This window comes from Oncorhynchus keta, chromosome 30 (genome assembly GCF_023373465.1).
Source record: "Oncorhynchus keta strain PuntledgeMale-10-30-2019 chromosome 30, Oket_V2, whole genome shotgun sequence".
NCBI classification, from domain to species: Eukaryota; Metazoa; Chordata; class Actinopteri; order Salmoniformes; family Salmonidae; genus Oncorhynchus; species Oncorhynchus keta.
In genome coordinates, this window is record NC_068450.1 from 33,852,421 (window position 1) to 33,871,760 (window position 19,340).

Here is a 19,340-nt window from a genome sequence, read left to right on the forward strand (position 1 = left end):
TGCATAACAATTAGTGATTACATCATTAACTATTCATTTATGACAGATTTGAGATTTGCTTGGAAAAATAATTATGTTCGTGTTAATGTTGCTCTCTGAGTTTGGATGTGGTGGATGTTGCCACAGAGCATTGATTAAACAGAATGTTAAGCTTAGACTGTAGCCTAATGATAAACAACCGTTTCTTCAGTAGTTGCAACAGAATATTGCAATGTGCTTGGCACCCCCTGAATTTACTTTCTAAGCATCCTTCATTTGTAGTTGGTAGGAAATGAAAGAGTCAATCTCTGCTCTGGCAGTTCCTGTGTCACTCTCTGCATGAGAGGCCGGGAGAGAACTGTTGAAGCAGATAGCATGCTCAAACCGGATCTCTGGAGACCCTGACATCAAAGAGGACTAAACCTCACATGGAGAGCACTTTAAGCCAGGCACGACTGTGACAACAGAACAACCCAATATGTGAATGTCACTTTTGTCAAAACCGAACACTGACACAAAAGACTAGAACTATTTCATTGCAGAAGGTTGAGGAACAAAAACACAGAGATCTATACTCACAGTCCTACTTCCTTGGGACCTCGGAGATTGATTAAGTTGCTAGAGGAGATGGGTAACTGACAAGTATTTGTCAAAATCATGTTGGTGAGAGTGGCTAGTGTCGAGTTTGTTTCTACTCCAGAAGCATCCAAATTGACATGGCATAGATATAGTCTGAAAGTGTAACGTCTTCTACAGACCCATCAACTGACAAGGACACAGCTTGATCTTGAAACTGATAAATTCTCAAGCCAACGGCAAGATTTTGCTCTGATAGCAACACTTTATTTTGTAAAAACTCTAAATTGTCAAGTTGTTCTTTGCATAGCAAGTCCCCTTTCCCATCTGAATCCTGATGGGTTGAGAGGGGCAACTAAATCTACGCTAAAACATAGTGTTCTATCTAATCCTGGGTTTAAACTCTGAAGTAAGTCTTGACCTTTCCCAATCTTCAGTTGGGAGCAGTCAAGGAAGTGGCTCTAAACTCAAACCTGGTTTCTCTAGTCCTAATATGCCGTTTCAACAGGTCTAATACTTGAGCTTGTATTCTGACACTATTTCCAAGATGAAATCTGATACCCAAAAAGCCCTTTCCTCTTCAAAGTAGTCTCCTGTTGTGCTTTGTGACCACAATAGTATCAGTCTCGTATGTTCAAAGCCCCATCCTTGTGTTAGCTTTCAGTTGCTGTCTACACATCTCTCTTGAAAATACATTTGAGACTTTGAAGGCTGGCCTGAAAACACTAGTGAAAATTACAAGAAATGTACAAACTTTCAATGAATATCACAGTTGATTAACATTCCAGCTGTGTAGGCTACACATCAAAACCAACGTTTAGATTCAAATTTAGAGTAAAACAGTCCAAAAAAAAAACTCATGTCAATTGATTTGGGGGGTGATCTTTGCAAGTTCCCTCAGTATAGTAGTATTGATTAAATACTTTTGAACTATTAATAATTTAAAGCTATAAACCAGAGCGCTTTAAGGCCACAGTAACCAGCATGCACTATAATCTCTGCATCAGAGGAATTATCCATTGAAATGCAGATGTTTTATTGAGCAAAGTGATGGATATACCATCAGATGTTAGGCTTTTACTTTTTTTTTATTTGCATCAATATAATCACGTGATTCATCTTGTTACATAACGACACAACGGATTAATATGAAGTATAAGGCTATTTGGTGTCTGGATAAATGAAAAGCCCACCAAATTCCTGGCAGAGAGATCTGACCTAGACAAAAGCAAGCAGAAAAGCTGCAGATCAACGGATACCAAGTGATTGGGAACGTTCGACTGACAATGATCAGATGAAAAGAGCGGCGATCTCAATAAACTTGTCATTCAGCCTTTCAAGGTTCAATCATATCTGAGGTGTTTTGCATAACTATGAGGTCCACATTTCTAATCCTCAAAGGGTCTCGGTGCTACTTGGCTTTGCACTGTAGTCATTCAAGGTCACAACCCGGCAGGAAATATGGGCTGCCATAGCAACACAAAGATGGCTTCTGAAGGCTTAGCATAATTCTTCCCTAATAGAAAAATAACAGCGCCAAATCCCGTCCTTAGTGAACTGGCTTATTTGATGGAGGCAGACTCCCACCTGTGAAGCACATAGTCACCACACTAATGTGCTAGACCACTAGGAGATGAAAAAAGGTCCATCTTTGAAAAGGGGGTGGGGAATGTGAGTTCTCGGACCAAGCCAAATTCTTTCTCTTCTCTTCTGATGAAAACAACCCACAGTATGTCTCAAACTAGCTTGAGCTCTTTGAGAGCAGAAAATATGAGCTGCCAAATGAATTGTAGTCTCTAAATAATACTCATCTTTGAAGAGCTTATGAGTCTCTCTTTCTGTGAAAACCAGTGGAGAGAAAATACTCTGCTCACATTGGCAGCAAACCTCAAGAGATGTTTTATTTTCATTTGTAGAATGATTGAACACAGCCAAACATCACATGAAACTACATTAAAAGATGAGCAATGTTTGAAAACTTTTCTCACAAATATATTTATGATATTCTGAGAGTTTTAGTTGTATTCTCTAGAAGGAGGATGTACGTGGTCATGGACTACCATGGGTCCCTATAGATTCTTATGTCTTCACTCAGAATCCCGGCGAGCTCATTAAACACACTGAAACAAACAGAATAGACTATAACCTTAAGAAAGCAGGAGACCGACCAACCAGAGCAAGGAATGAGCCTTTGCACTCTAGTTGCGATGAAAGGGAGCTGTGGTGTGCTTAAGGGATGTTTTTTGTATGCATGCTTGTGCACCTGTGTCACAGTGTGTGTGTGTGTGTGGTAGGGAGGAGAGGAAGAGTGTACTGTGGAATAGACTGTCAGGTCATCCAGTCGTGTGATCTCTATCTGCCTTGTAACCCCCCTTGGGAGAGGATAAATTACCGCCACACTTTAGAGTGCGAGGCGTGTATGAGCCACTACAGCAGTGCAGACTGCTTTTAGGATCACCCATGAGTAACAGAGCTCCAGCAATGTTGCAGCCACAGTGATCGAGCCAAAAAAGGCTTTATGAAATCGTTACTGTCAAGAATGGGGTATGATCATCAAATCCTAGCAGCTGAACATGATTTCCTATAAGGGTCCTATAGTATGGTGCTGTTTTCTGTCTGTGTAATACAGATGCTTACAGATAGGGGATGTCGTAGTTGGATACGTGACTCATTCTGCTAGTGCTTGGCTTCCTGAGTCAGCCATTTTTAGTCTCAAAGGATTTCTGTATGTTCGCTGTAATCTCCAGATGGAGCCCTTCTTTTCACTGTCTCTGGCGTAGTCACTCTACTATCTCACTGTCTGTCTGTCTGTGGCGTATGCCTGCTGCTTGTCTTATTACGGGGTGTTTTAAGGATATTTCAGCCTGCCAGGACAAAGAAACCCGCCACCTCATTCCCCGGCTATGGATAATCTTCTTTCATTGTGAGGGATGCTTTTCTATTTGACGGTGCTCAATAGTATCTCAGGTCGACATAGTGACACCACAGAATCTGAGGGAGATAATCATTATATTGTTATGTGCTTTCAGCCTCCTCGCGAGAAATAGCCGGAATGCTTCTGGGCTTGCTGTTGCCTAATGCTTCTATCAATAACAGAATCACTGAATGCTCAAGCACTTTCAAATTGTGATATCTTCATTGCAGACGAAGAGAGTTATCAAATGTTTCTACCCTTTTCTTAATCTAACATCAGCATTTCTGGTTACGATGAGCCTATTAGTAGTCTTTGTTAAGCAAAGGAGCATGCAGCCTTCATTGCTCTTCTATCGATACATCTTTCAGCTGTTGGGCACATATGCAAAATGTACACGTTCATAATCATTTTCTCTAAATCTGTCTTTTATAATTTGTGTTATGGATTCTTTGTGCATCATGGGCATACAGTGCATTACCATTAAAAACAATGTAGATGCTCTTTTCTCTGCTACCAGGGTTTCCACCATTGTTGCCCATAGATCCCTCTTCATGAACCCCTGTCTGCATTCTTGACGCTCACCCCTTATTGTGGGTTGATTTGGCTTGGTGTCTTCACGTTGAATGGGCAGTGACAGTCACAGCGGCCATATATAAGGAGTCCCCCTGGTCTGTACAGTAGGCGTTCAATGACCGTCCGACAGCAGTATAATTAAATCAGCACTGTATGCACGATTGACCAACGAGAGGCCAGACTCCCCCGCTGTTCCCTGAAGGGAATCCCAACGAATCTCTCCCAAAACCTCCCTTTTCAGTCTTACACCGGGCACCTTTCCACTTCAAAGCACTGTACCTCTTAAGGAATCACGTCTCCTGGAAAGAATGGCCTCGGCTGAGATACAGACACCGCTGGTCTAATTTGCCTTGCCTGCACATCCCTCCCCCTGGGACCGGGTCATATCCGAGACTGAAGCGGCTATCTGATGAGATCACACGGAGAGGGTGCAGGAACGTAAAGACGAGGAGTTACTGCATATCCTACCAGGAGCCTCCAATGGGTTCTATTAAAACGCGTTCAATATGCAGGTCAGGGCTTTCAAATTACTGGGCACCCTCTAACCCCGGCAAACTAAAAGGGTATTGGTGCTCAATGATGGGAATCTGGACCCCATTAATATAATGAGTCCAGGGTATTAGTATTCCAAAGCCAACTGTGAAGTCTCTCTCTTTTAAAAAAAATCTCTGGTAGAGATTTTAAGGAGTGATCTGCCAACTTGGGAGTGACAAAGGAGAGCAGGGAGAGAGAGAGGTGCTTGCTTCTAATCTGAGATCAATTTCCAGCTGTCAGTTCTCAAAGGGCAATTTCCAACAGTTAGGAACTCTGTCAGAGCGTAAAACACAGACAAGCAACGCAGAGTGGAACATTTACTGTCATCAGAAGAAAGCTCTCCCTGCTTTTGACCTTTTCTTCAGACCTGTTAATGTTTCCAAAGAGTGATAAAGAGAACAACTAGAAGAATATAGTGGGTGATGGGAGACATATTTGCATAATTTTACCCTGGCTCTGGTTACTGAGCTAGAGTTGTGAGCGTCCACTATTTTGTTTCTCGCTAAACAAAACAAAGCGGGATTATGTTAGGGAGCAACTCGTCTCAGCAACATCGTGTAGCTAAGCAGTCCGCCTTTTGACAGAGTAAAATCTAAGTGAGAGCGGGTTAGACAGCTAAGTCCAGCATGGCTGGTAGGCTGACGTGTGTCTGACAGTCACCTGTAAGACATTAGGGAGACAGTGGAGTGGTGGAGTGTGCCGGGTCCTTCAACCAGGAAGCAGCAGCTGCTGGAGCTAATTAAAGGCATAGTAACACAGCCCTGCTCAGACCCACTTCAAACACTCCTCTGCATGCAAGCCTGGAGAACCATCTCTGGGGTGTCGGGGCCTGTCAGGGCACCTCTGTGACCTGCTGCAGCTGCATGCTGAGCCCCGGGTCTGACCTGAGGACCGGGGGGTGAGCCCGTGAGGGACAGGGGCACTGTGGGGTGCACCTGGGCCAGACTTACCTGTGCCTGGGTGTCTGCACAGCGGAGCGTGGTATGTGGCTGTGTGGGCGTCGGTAAGGGGAGTCCAACCTGCACAACAAAGAGAGAGAGGGGGCTTAGGTGAAAGGTCAGGAGGAGAAGGGAGGCTTAGGAAGAACAGACATCAGGCACATTAACTAAACATGATCAGACGGACACATGTGCTGGAACAGAGGCAGAAACAGATGCCCTTTAGATGTTCTGAAGAAACGTAAACCTAAACATGTCGTCTTTGTAAGGATTTCGCTTAATGTAAGCCTTGCCTTAATTAATCTACATCTACAATGACAACGTTCAGCCTTTATCGGGTGACGCAAGATCATTTTATAAGGATGCCGGATGCCCAAATCAAAGATGGCAGTACAGTATTCCTATCCTTCCAGTCAGAACTACTGACGAATGTTGCCTTGAAAAGTAAGTTGGGATTGAACACAGAAATCTGAAGCCCTGACAGACAAACCCATTGAGGTAAAGTAACCTATAATATTTTTGGAGGCACGTGCTCAATCTGAATCTGTCTATCAATCACTCAATACTGTAGGTTATTATCGAGAGAAGCGCATTGCAGTGAAGATACGTACCAAAGGCAGAATAATTTGGACACCTCACGCAACCTCTTGACTTCAACTCCTAGAGATGTCAAATCAAGTTGTTCTTTTAATCCCTGATTCAGTGTTTCCTTGCAGCACACATCCTTTCTTTTTTGATGTCTCTTGCTACGCATGTGCATAATGAGCTTTAAGAATCATACTGTTACACCTATTACACTCCTATTACACTAGAACCATATTTTGGAATAACAGTGGCTTGATTGTGTTCGCATCAGATTATTATCAGTTATTTTTCAGTTATTTAACTGATTATCAGTTATTTAACATTTTCCAGTTGAGAACCGTTATAACAAACCGATACTTTAGTCAAAACAAAATCTTTCTGAGAAGCTATAACAATGAATACACTTTCTCTGTCAATGCTTTTTTATTATACGTGAACATTACCATATCGCCTAAACTTTGTGGTGTAAGAAGATGTGACTGCCGGATGGAGGTGAAGGTTGACATGGGTTTGTAATAGAAAACTAGGCTAGGCGTAGCATGGCAGAATGGCGTGGGTGGCATCTCTCAGCTTTCTCTCTAGCCTCTGTGAAGTGGACGCCTCTGGGTCCTGTACAAGGCCAGGGCGACCCCCCTGCTGTGTCCTACGGGCAGGTGTCTGCATCATGGAGACACGATGTCTCTCCCTGGGGTTTCCCACACGCCACTGCACAGCCACTCGTGGGCCACCGGAAACAGGCCTCCGCCTTCACCAGCCGCACGGCAACCAAATCAAACCCCCACAGGCAGAGACACGCAGGGAGGACTGTCCATCTATCCACATGTCATTCAGATGCAAGACTGACATTCACCAAGATGCCTCTATCTTGGGAGGGGATCACACAACATGGCTCCTACTGTAGGTACACACACAGACCGTTCCTTTTCACCAGAGTAGAAGAGAAAATGACAACCAGGATAATTAAATCCAACCTATGTGGTGTGGTGGATGTTCTTGTGTGCTGCCACATGCTGGAAGGCCTACACCAACATGGTAGAAAACACTGGGTTTCAGGCCCTAATAGTATTCTGCCACCCTGGGCAGCCAGGTTTCTCTTGGGTAAAATAGAGTGAAGGAAACTTTCCGCTTCACGTCTTTATGGCTTCATGCTCCGAGCGCCTGGCTGTGTGGGATCGTGTGCTGTGCTCTTTCAGCTGGCTGTCGTGTGGTCTCAATCTCTTTACACAATTCACTGCCAGCCTCCTCTCCTTTCTACCAGGCCTCCCAACACCGTGTAATCAGCAGATGTCTTTATAGAGGAGCCCACTGCCATGTGCTGTACACCTGCCTTGCCAATTTCATTTAGGTGACCCCCCTCACACATTTCAGGCCCAGCAGCCATGTTGATTTGGTTGTTAATGTGCCCTGAAGTCACAAAATACTTCTTTCCTCAGCACCGTCGAGCCACAGTATCAAAGGATATAGCTAGTCCTGAGTGAGCCTAGGTGACCACGATGCTATCATCCACTACTGCTTCGATGGACAATACCTCATTCAAGAGTGTCCTTTAACCTTGAAAAGACAAACCAATAAGAATGGAGTTCTTTTTTTCATTACTCATGCTTGTGGTGCTGTGATCTATCTCAGTTCATAATCGATGCCGCAACACAGCTAAATGAAAAGAGAGGTTATCTGATGTTAACAGGACAACACAAATCATTTCTGCTTAGGTAATTGAGACACTTTTACCAAAACAAGGACACTGTGTTATATAAAACACATCAAACGCAGTTCTGATATTTTAAAGGTAAAAAAATCTACCCCGGTATTTTTCGAAATGATAAATTAATAAACACAGACCAATTAAAAAAACATATAATTATGTCCGAAGTGTCTTCATTATCCTCTGCCAAAATAATTTGATGACACCAATTTCAAATGAACTCATTTAGTTGCCTCGTCAAACAAGGCGAAGTCACAACCGGCGACTGCGGAAACACGTACATTGACAGTTTATTACATAGTAAACTCACGTTGTTATTTTCCTTTTAAATGATACGTACACACTATGCGAATCATATACTCTGCTCATGTAATGAAGGATGGTTCTGAAGGATGGTTCTGCTCTTGTCTTGCTTGTCTCTGTGAGGTCTGGCTTTGACCACCTGGGCACCATCAGGGCACCACCTGGGCACCATCAGGGCACCACCTGGGCACCATCAGGGCATCCACATGGCATGTGTTCTGTCTGCCACCGTCATCTGTATATCTGGGTGAAAGTGGGAAAGTGTCAGGCCTGCTGGTGTTGGGTAGTATGAAATGAGCTGTCAAATGATCGATATTCAAAGTCTGTTTGGTAAACTGGGTCATTCAATTTAAGGAAAAGGGATGCCTCAAAGGATACAGTAATCGGGAAAATATTGTAAGTAAAGTTATCATTATGAATTGGAATACTGTTATTCACATGGTTATTCAGTGTCTAATTATACTGAACAAAAATATAAACACAACATGTATAGATAGTGTTGGTCTCATGTTTCATGAGCTGAAATAAAAGATCTCTCAAAATGTTCCATGAGCACAAAAAGCTTATTTCTCTCATTTCTCCTTTGCCAAGATAATCCATCCACCTGACAGGTGTGGCATATCGAGAAGCTGATTAAACAGCATGATCATTACACAGTGCTGGGGACAATAAAAGGCCACTCTAAAATGTGCAGTTTTGTCACACAAAACAATGCCACAGATGTCTCAAGTTTTGAGGCATTGTGCAATTTGCATGCTGACGGCAGGAATGTCCACCATAGCTGTTGCCAGAGAATTACATTTTTATTTCTCTATCATAAGCCGCCTCCAACTCTGTTTTAGAGAATTTGGCAGTGTGTCCAATCGTCCTCACACCTTCAGACCACGCGTGACCATGCCAGCTCAGGATCTCTACACCCGGCTTCTTCACATGCGGGATCGTCTGAGACCAGCCACTCGGACAGCTGACAAAACTGAGGAGTGATTCTGTCTGTTATAAAGCCCTTTTGTCAGGAATAACTAATTCTGATTGGCTGACTTCCAAGTGGGTGTGATTCTCTTACATTTATGTAGACAGTCTCATCCAGAGTGACTTACAGTAGTGAGTGCATACATTTTGATTTGTTTGTTTGTACTATTTGTTTGTACTAGTCCCCCGTGGGAATCTAACCCACAACCTTGGCGTTACAAGTTGCAGAGGCCATGCTCCAACTGAACCACATGGGACCTGTAACTCAGTAAAATCCTTGAAATGTATATTTTTTGTTAGTATAATTATGTTTGACACCAATTATAATATTTCTGCAGCACCTAAACTTTTTGACAATCTTGTTAACTTGAAAATATATATTATTTCAATTCATAGTAATGATCAAAAGCGAGGTGAGTGTGTCTGTGGTTGTGTGAACATGTTCAGGAAGTAAACGTCTCTGGCCCTGTCGACAGATTGAGTTTTAATAACGTTATGTGGGTTCACAATTGTGACTCACGCTCTCGCTCCACATGCGGATTAAGGAAAAATTGGTCACTCCACTTTGTCTCAAGTTATTATATCCCCCTAAGCCTAACCTCGGCTTCACTTAGCCAAACAAGCTTCAAAACCTTGTGTGTTTCTATCGTCAAACCCTCGGGCACTGAATACCCAGAGTTCTTAGTACAAATATAGAGGGAAAAAAACCCGTTAGAATTGAAATGACCTGAAAGAGCATACCAGATTCTGCTCAGGAGACTCTGCACAGATAGTTCCTCGTGGAAATATCAAAACAAACATAAAATACATAAACGCAATCCAAGGATTACAACGACGTTAGGGAAGCAGCCTAAACATTTGCATTGCAAACTGGATATCTGGTTGGTTGCAGCGATCTAAACTCATTCTACTGAAAAGAGATGTAACTAGTCATGCCTGGTGTGTTTTAACTAGCACAACAACACCTTGGTTATCACATGTTGCTTCGTCTTGTGTTGCACAACCTGAATAGCTGTGTGCTTCCTGTCTAGGCTACAGAGCTTCCAAACACACGCCCAGACTGTCATCCAACATTCTGGCTATGACTGGGATGGTGGGTGAAGGTCAAAGCGGATGTTGCGCCAGCTTGTGGGTAAGAGGGGTGCATGGGGTATCTCTTTAATATAGATGCTCCAGGCTCCCAAAAGCTCATCCAATAGTACTGCTGCATTAACTTGCACAACCATATCTAACCATCCCCCCACACTTCCACACCCATCAGCCATGTTTGTTTTTGCTCGTGTTGCGTTATCAAAAGGCTAACTGCTTTACAGCGCCTCCTGCTGCTCCTCGGGAGGAGACTTTCCCGCCTGGAAATAGGAATCCAGCCATCAGATTAAAAGGTAATCACAATAGTCTGTCCCGGCATGTTTCACATTTGACGTTTTCTTACTGAGCAAAATAGGCCGTGGTATGGTGTTCCCATTATGTCGCCAAGGCCGTCTTTTGAAAGTACAGTTGACATGGTTGGTCAGTGTCAGCCAAAATAGCATTTTTATTTTATTTCCTACTCAGCAGTGAAATGAGTGCAAGGTACGAGTTAGAATGCACACACTTCCATTATCCAAGACTGATCAGGGCTGACATTTTAGTAAGTGAGCATGATTTTACATGATTTCAGGGCAGAATAGAGCACTCTGCAATCATTAATTAGTTATGAGAGGAGTATAGTTGTGATAGTGGGCCGACTGAATGCCTGACCAGAATAGGGTCCTTCAGAGCGCTGAGTTTGTGTTCCTCATTCTCCGGGTCAGGCTGTGTCTGCCCCGAGCTGTCTATCAACGTGAACCCCAGAGCTGGGTCTGAGAAGGGGCACAGGGGAGGGGGTAGGGGGACTACTGGGGCAACCGCTGCCGGGCGGTGCCCATGCCAGCCGTGCGTAAAGACTAATAAAGACGGCACACTGGCAGGACCCCGTCACCCCGGCAACGAGATGTCACCATAAACAAGCTGCAGGCCGTTGGCAGGCCACTTCCTGGTTACATAATGGCAACATCTTTTTTTTCGAATGGAAGATTACAGGCCCCTGCTCGGGGACATGGGCAAATTAAAATGGCAGTCGAAAATCGTGACGTTATATAACCCTTCTTTTGTCATCCTATAACGAAGATTGGCAATACCATGCACTCCCTGCGTCTTCCCTCTACACTCGGTCTGACGTCACCTGCCGTCATCACTACTCCCCGCTTCACACAATCGATGGCGCTATTAACCCTGCAGCACAGGTGTAAAGACGGTTTACATTGATCCAAACAGTTCCATGTTCGTTGAAACATAGCCCTTACAGTACTCCAAGGTTATTGAATAGCCTGGCTTTGTCAGCTGTACCTGTACCTGCCCCTTCCCATTCTCCGCTGAGGTGTGGAAGTGGAACCATGTAAACAGGTCACCAGTCACGTGTGGCCCCGACAAATATACACAATGACATGAAACAGACACTAAGACAAATCCTGAAGTATAGTGAAGGCTACTGTCGGGCCATATGCTAATGGTGTTAAAATGGCCGAACAAAGAACACACAGGCGCCTTTTTCACCTATACGTTTACTGTGGGAGAAAAACACACGAACAACAGAATGGGAAGACGCCAGTGCGTGCTGTGCGTTATCAAAATGATAACTACTAATACGTCATGCCACTCCCACAACGCCTATGCTCAGTTAATTAGAAGTCTGTCAAATATTTGTGTTTGAATCAGGCCATATGAACTGTATTGTACAAGACAGTCCGACAGAGGTGTCCTTCTGTTCCCGCCACCATTTTAGCTCCATGTGTCTCCTGTTACATTGAGGCGCACTATGACACAGAGAAAATGACCTCAGTAAGTATGCACTTAATACAGTTATTAATATGTCGATTGGTTAAAACAGGCAAAAGACTGTCGATCATCTTTTCGCTGGGTATATCAAATGTTAAACCCATTTTGCACTAGCGCACATTTAAAACCAAATTGAATACGTAGGAACTGCAAAATACCTCATTGAAACATGTTTTTATTTCATTTTCTTGCCGCTCCTGCTAATTCACCAGAGATGTTGGGTTTTGAAAGAAATACCTTGAATTATTTTTTACTGGCAACCATATTGTATAGCGTAATAAATATTCTGAAAATGATTGCTTTAAGTTTGATTTGTGAAACATACCATATTTGATTACTACCTGCGACCACATTGTTGCGTTTTGTGTTTATTACACGACTTGGATTTTTACAGAGCACCAAAAATAAATATTTGTAAATATGTTGTTTTTGGTTTGTATCACGACATGATTTCCATTGATTGTTGTATTGATGTTTTATCATTGATATACTAATTGTCTAAATAGGTATATTTTAATTTTGATGATTAAATGCATTTAGTCTCTATTTGATTCACCCCATTGTGGAATGTGGAATGTTATCAGATCACTGTACAATCAAGAGGTGTTATTTTCACAAATTGAATCGCACACAAATAACAAACATTCTCACACAAATAATTACCAAGGGGCTTTAAATATATATGCACTGAACTTAATATATCTTACTAATAAAATCTCGCTAAGAAAAATAATTTCCTTGTCTCAACTCAAATTATAATAAAATAAATAAGCATATCGTCTTCAAGTGGGTCGAAGTCTCTGCTGAAAATGATGAACTGTATACAGAGCACATACATATGATACGACCTCTCAGGAAAATGCATAACTAATTCAGATCATTAGTTTATAATTATCAAGTTCACCAAAATGATTCAAAGTAATATTGAAGGCGCATATCATAATTAAATGGATCACTGCGTCCCCCACAAATATTTTTTTACATGAATTTATAGTTCATTGTACTTTAAACTTTTTTTCTATTAAGATTCATTTAATCACTTACATGAATACTAATACAATGGGTATGTATGATACACATGCATACACCAGTTTGGAGTAAATGTATATATATTGATTTATGTGAAATCAATTTAATAATACTATCCTTGAAAATAACAATGTTACGTAAGTTTAGATAAACATGTTGTACACCTGGACACTTCCCCAGCAGACACAATAGCTTCAAGCGTCACTATCGTGGCTGCTGCTTAGGGTTGAAAAGAGAAAAACACGCAGCCGTTGCTCGCCACTCTAACAGTCTGTAAAAGGTCCCCAGTATGAATTGAATTAGTGTGAGCAATGAGCCTGCGTTTAAACTAATTATTGCACAAAATGCTAGAAGCTGAAGAAACAGAACAGAAAGATCCCTAACCAACACGCAGATAAACTCCTGTGACCTTGCTGTCAAAGAGAGCCCTAATGAGTTTTCATGAGACAACCAACACACAGACAGACACACTTTGCAATTTCTTTGCAACTCATTAGCCTTTGGTTAAGGTACACGCAAATATGTTTTTTAAAGGATTGAATGAAACAAAATGGTCCCTAATGAACATGTTTTGTGATAGTAAAGCTGGCTCCACTGTAGAATAGGATCTTTAATACCTATGTATTTGCATGGCAGTTAGGCAGGTGCAGTGAAACACTTGCCTATTGTACATGGTTGAAAAGTAAGCCGACAGTAAAGATATCCTATGAAATAGGCCTATTACTATGAGCATTGGCCGCTATTAGAAAACGTTTGTTATTCTTAACATGCATAGATTCTGGTTGTTGAGAGCTTTCCCCACGTTGCACAACACATGCAGATGCAAAGGCCAACGCTGCCTGGCATTGTTTGAAAGTTTTATAGCCCATGTCAGACAATTTGTTTCTGAAAGACTGAAACGACAATAGAAGCAATTATTACAGACTTTGCGTTTGTTTGTCAGCGTTTTGTTTGGGCATCTGTGAGCTTTCTTTGAATCCTTTCCATTGTTTTCAGTTTGTAAATGTTTAAGCGAGGTATCAAAAGAATGAGAAATTCATTAGCAGTTTCAAGTTGGGATCTAATTGGGAGAAGTTTCTTTTATTTTCCAGTGAGGCGCGTTATTTCTTCAAGGGAAATGGTTATGAATGGAGTCATCATCGAATAATATTTAATGATATGTGAGAATCAACTAAGACAGAGACTTGATCAAAACTGTCAGCCAAGTCAGATGTTTCTCTCTGTGAGATTGGAAATGTGAAACATCCCAGAGTTTTGTGAAATGAAAGCACACCATCTGTCTTTCATATGTTCATCTGTAGAGGGGACATAAAACTCTGTCATCAGACCCCCCCCCCATCACAACCCCTCCAAATAACAATGACACATCTTCATTTCTTTTTCAATCTTTTGTCATTCTCTGTTTAAACTTTTAATAAAGCTCACCCTTACGTTCAACCAGACACTTAACGTACTAAACAATACAAAGGGGTTTTATATAGGCCTGTGCTATTCCAATGATACCGGAACAATATTGTATATTGTATATTGGAATATAATATTGTCAGGAAAATTAGGTGTTGTATGTGTTTAGTCTTATACTCGAACATGGTGATATACACAACATTAATATCCTATGTCTTAAAGTAAAACCTAGCACTTAGCATCCCGTTTTTGGCGGCTCGGATGATGAATGTTGCCTTCTCTTTCAGTATTATATTTTATGCCATTCACATGTTTTCTTAATACTCTTCATAGCCTACTGTACCGTGTGCACACCATAGAGGAAACCACAAATCCTCACTATTGTGAGTTTCCGTCTCCTTAGTAGCTATAGCCTCTCTGAATCTAAAAGGAGTTGGTTTGAAGCTGGTGGGAGAGAAAGTTTGCTAACTTATTCTTTTCATTCTCAATTGCAAAGAAAAACGTCTCTCACATGATTTCCCAAAGTTAACCCATCTCGTGGGGAGAAAAAAGGGTAAAGCATTTGGAAAGCTTTTCTTGTTTCATACTATGAAAGCTTTCAAGTGCAAAGGCTCAAATAGACTTTCATATGAAGCTGTCATATTTTACAAATAAATAGGATTTAATAAAAGGAGAGACTTTTTGGCAGAGTTGTATAGAACCTCCATATTCCTGTTGCCCAAGTAAAGATACTACGCTACATATTCTTGCTAGCATACATTGGCAACTGACTTAGAGATATCAGTATTCATATTAGCATTTGCTGAAGATGTATTCCAGTCAACCTCTAGCAGGCTTTTTCACCATCCACATTTATCGTGAAATGTTGAAATTATTATTCATTTTAAGACTTAAGTGTGAATATAAAAATATTGTTTGAGATCGCAATCAACTGAAATGGGATTCCGGAAATGTTCAGTCTGCCCTTAACAACATAAGTATCACTGTCGCAAAGAGATACTCTAATGGAGATTGTTGCTTGTGAAGAACATTGTTACGTCAGCAAATCATTTTAGTGAGGACTAACTGAGCAAGTTACCTAAACTGTGGGTGGGGAATATGTGAAAAAACAAACGGGCTCAGCTTTTGGTAAAACAATTGTGGAAAACACAAGATCCAAATATCTACAATTGAATACCTTCTCAGACTTGCAGTCCCTAACAGTCTACTATTACACAGAGAATGGGGAAACAACATTCAGTGTATTTCCGCTCCATCTTCTTCCTGCTCTTTTAGCTGCTTACCACCATGGCAGCCATTTTGTAGAAAATGCAACTGTATACGTTCGGCTGTATATGGTCCTCCCTCTCTCCCTTTAAATAATGATCATGTATGTATTTGCTATTACAAATATAGTTGAAGTATTTCTCGTGTAGCGTGTTTTTTAGGCTTTCCTCCCAATGTAAGGTATGAGGAGTGGGTAGTGTATGTGCACAATGGCGTACGTGCCTCCCTGCAACGTTTCCATTTCCTGCTTAGAATGTTCCAGACGGTATTGAGTAATAGTCTGCCACATGTCACACACGGGATGATCTCGTACGGAGTCTGACTCTACCACCCACTTCCCCCACCGCCCCACCCTGACAACATACACACCAAACCACGGGATGTATAGACCAAGCTGTCCAGAGGTGACCTTGGGTTTGTTTACTTCAATGGAGATCAACTGAGCTGTGAAAGACTGGACCGAAGCTCTTCCCTAGCAGCTCATTTTCCAGTAGTGACTAGTTAGTAGTAGTTTTCTAGGTAAGTAGGACAGTTGGTGGTACCCAAATAGTTTTCCCTCAGTCAGCTACTCCAAACAGAGATACTGTAGCTATGGACAGATGTGTTTGAATTAACATAATTCTTTGGTAAATTAAAGGCTCCCAGCCCTTTGAAAATGCGCAATTTACATATACATGATCAATTAGTTATAGGTCTTCCAATTAGCTCCTCTTTTTCAACATACCCAGAATATTTAGCTGGAAATCAATACATTTTTAATACACTTTTTTTCCCCCATGGTAACAGTAGGACCGAGGTATCATAAGATCATATCTGTTATCTATTTCGTGTCTATTTTGTAAAGTCAACTCTGAAATAGAATTCTGCTTCTGGATAAAGTAGGTAAAAAATGAGAATACATTCATGATTAAATATGTCTGCCTTGATAATGAACATGCTAGCTGTCAATGTATTGCGCAATCAGGACACGCCACCAATGCTACAAGCAGGACAGCCAACCGGCAGCTGACGTCTTCACACCCATCTAGCCATCTGAACCATCCAATGAAGCCGGGTTGTCACTAAGTAATATGGATGTTGCGGCCCTACCTCTGTCCATAGCAGCCTAGCCCAGTCCAGTCCTATGGCCCTAGTCAGAATACAACAAGTCCTCAAAGGTTCACTGTCCCCAGACCTGCATAAACACACACCCAGAAATAGTCCCTCACCTTGGTGCTGCTGCCATCCACACTGCGGCTATCGGCGCCAGACCGGGCCGTTGTCGGTAATGTCCAGAGTGTCCGAGTTGTGTGAGACCAGGATAAGGTGGGTGTGCCAGACTAGAGGCCCAGTACTGGGTATTAGGTGCTTAGAGAGAGTCCACCATTGCTCCCCTGACCACCTCCCTAACCACTAAGAAAGCCCAAATCCCTTTCAGGTCGAGAGTCTGACGCCCGACTGCCCCATAAATCTGAGCAGGCACCGGCAGAGAACGCCATGGGAGTGACGGCCGGGGCGGCTCTCTGGTGAGGTTTTTGGGGAAGGATTATGGATTGAGACGTACAGCTGGGAGGCTGAGGTTACACTTTTCATTCCCACTTCGAGGGGGTCTCGGCTGCCTGGAATCCAGTCAGATTTGTGGAGACTTCTTTTTTTCTCCCCGAAAAATGCTCTAAATTCCACATTGGACAAGTCTAAGTTTATCTGATGATAATTGTTTCTGATATAGAACACTTTGGAATATAATTTGGCCAAATGTGATTGGAAGTACCAGCAACTTTTTCCCCCCATTTTTTTTTTTTACTGAAGTATGAGAAGAAAGAATGGGTACTGTGAAAGTCCTTATTCACCAAAAGACCAGAGTCAAGAGAGAGCAGTATGCCCCCTTCTGGCTCTTTTCTTCTCTCTTTTCTTCTCTCTTTTCTTCTCTTTTCCCCGGCGTCTGGAGATGTGAGGAAAGGTCTTTTGATCTGCTCTGACAGAGCCTGGGCCGCGTGAAGAGAAGCTAGCAGGACTATGCCAACCCATGCAAGGGGGAAAAATGTCCCTAATAAGAGAGTAATAAGCTAACGAGTGCTGGGTATCCGTCTGATAAACACTCTGGGCTACTGTTTGTGCCAGCACACTTTGTGCCCTTTGACATGTTTCCCCACTCTGACAGACTTTGGATTCTCTGCCAGGACAGTGGGTTTCACCTGCCAGGACAGTGGGTTTCACCTGCCAGGACAGTGGGTTTCACCTGCCAGGACAGTGGGTTTCACCTGCCAGGACAGTGGGTTTCACCTGCCAGGACAGTGGGTTTCACCTGCCAGGACAGTGGGTTTCACCTGCCAGGGCAGTGGGTTTCACCTGCCAGGGCAGTGGGTTTCACCTGCCAGGACAGTGGGTTTCACCTTCCAGTGGGTTTCACCTGCCAGGACAGTGGGTTTCACCTGCCAGGACAGTGGGTTTCACCTGCCAGGACAGTGGGTTTCACCTGCCAGGACAGTGGGTTTCACCTGGCCCTGTCCAATATGTTCTGCTGCTCACCGTAATGGTGCAGTAGGACCGAATCCAAGGACTTCAGTGACACTGTGCAAATCCTCACTTGATAGAGGACGAGTTCGACGTGTCTTTTGTCCGACTTTTCTCATACTACACATGGATGAGCAGAGGAAGTGGAAGGGTTTTCTGTACAATGTGATTGTGTCCCACCTATAGCCCACACAGACTGACCATTCCCACTACGACTGACTGGTCCCATTGTGAGAGTAGTCTTTAGGCTGGTCAGATATTTCAAAGGACTCCACATGGTGGCTTTAACTGCAGCTCTATAGGTACATGGATGTACCTCTGAGAGCTCCTCAGTGTTGAATCCCATTTCACCCCAAATATACACATCAGCCCAGGATGGGGGGCTGGAGGACAGCAGCAGAGCAGCAGCAACGTTTTGGCTGGCTGGTGTCACCCTCTCTCTTACTCCACGGTTTTCCCCAGGAGCTCTCCCCAAACACAGCCAAGCCCACAGGCCTGAACAGGTGCTCTCCTGGAGGAAGGCGGCTGGGGCTCGGGCCAGGGCTGGGGCTCGGGCCAGGGCTGGGGCTCGGGCCAGGGCTAGGACTGGCAGTGCTGGTGAGGCCTGGGCTTCCGGGCAAGGCAGGCTTGGGCTATGATGCGGTGCGATGATGAGTCCCAGGCTCATGATTGTAATTACGGCGGGTAGAAGCCGATTAGGTAGCGCTGAGCGGCCCAGCAAGGGGGATGGGCCCACGCTCAGCAGGGAGGGGAGTCCTGCCACGGGAGGGACCAATCAAGTGTGAAGCAGAGTGCAGACCCTGGGCCCCGATTCAGTGGGAAAAGGCTTGGCCACTGGTTCAGAGCGCCGCAACTTTCACGGATTAGTAGAGACACTATTCTGGAGTCTGAAAGGGGAACACAGCACGGAGTAGGCATCAATGCACACACACGCACACGCACACGCACACGCACACGCACATACGGCTGGGAGGAGGGCTGCAGCCGTCGCCATTTCACTATGGCAACGGCATATCTCACATTCGAGCCCAAATGAAGATACCTTGGGCTGGAATTGGGATATTTATGCCCCCAGTTTAATAGAACTGTTTTAGTAGCTCCTCTCCCTCTCTGGGAGGAGGTGTTTCCCCTTCATTGAGTAAATTAGTTCCATTTGGAGATGTGAGAGGAGGATCCGACAAGCATCATTGGTGAATTACTGGATACCTACGCTCTGAAT

At 43.3% G+C, this 19,340-nt stretch overlaps 1 long non-coding RNA gene across 2 annotated transcripts in view; it reads right to left on the reverse strand.

The window, feature by feature from the left end:
- The window catches only part of LOC118372131 (uncharacterized), a 29,930-nt gene extending 12,842 nt beyond the window's left edge, over window positions 1-17,088 (reverse strand). For both annotated transcript variants that reach the window (XR_008087532.1, XR_004823155.2), the window contains exons 1-2: window positions 16,837-17,088; window positions 5,527-5,595 (exon numbers count right to left, since the gene is read on the reverse strand). This is a non-coding gene — a long non-coding RNA (uncharacterized LOC118372131). The remainder of the gene's footprint in view (window positions 1-5,526; window positions 5,596-16,836) is intronic.
- Window positions 17,089-19,340: the final 2,252 nt, after the last annotated feature.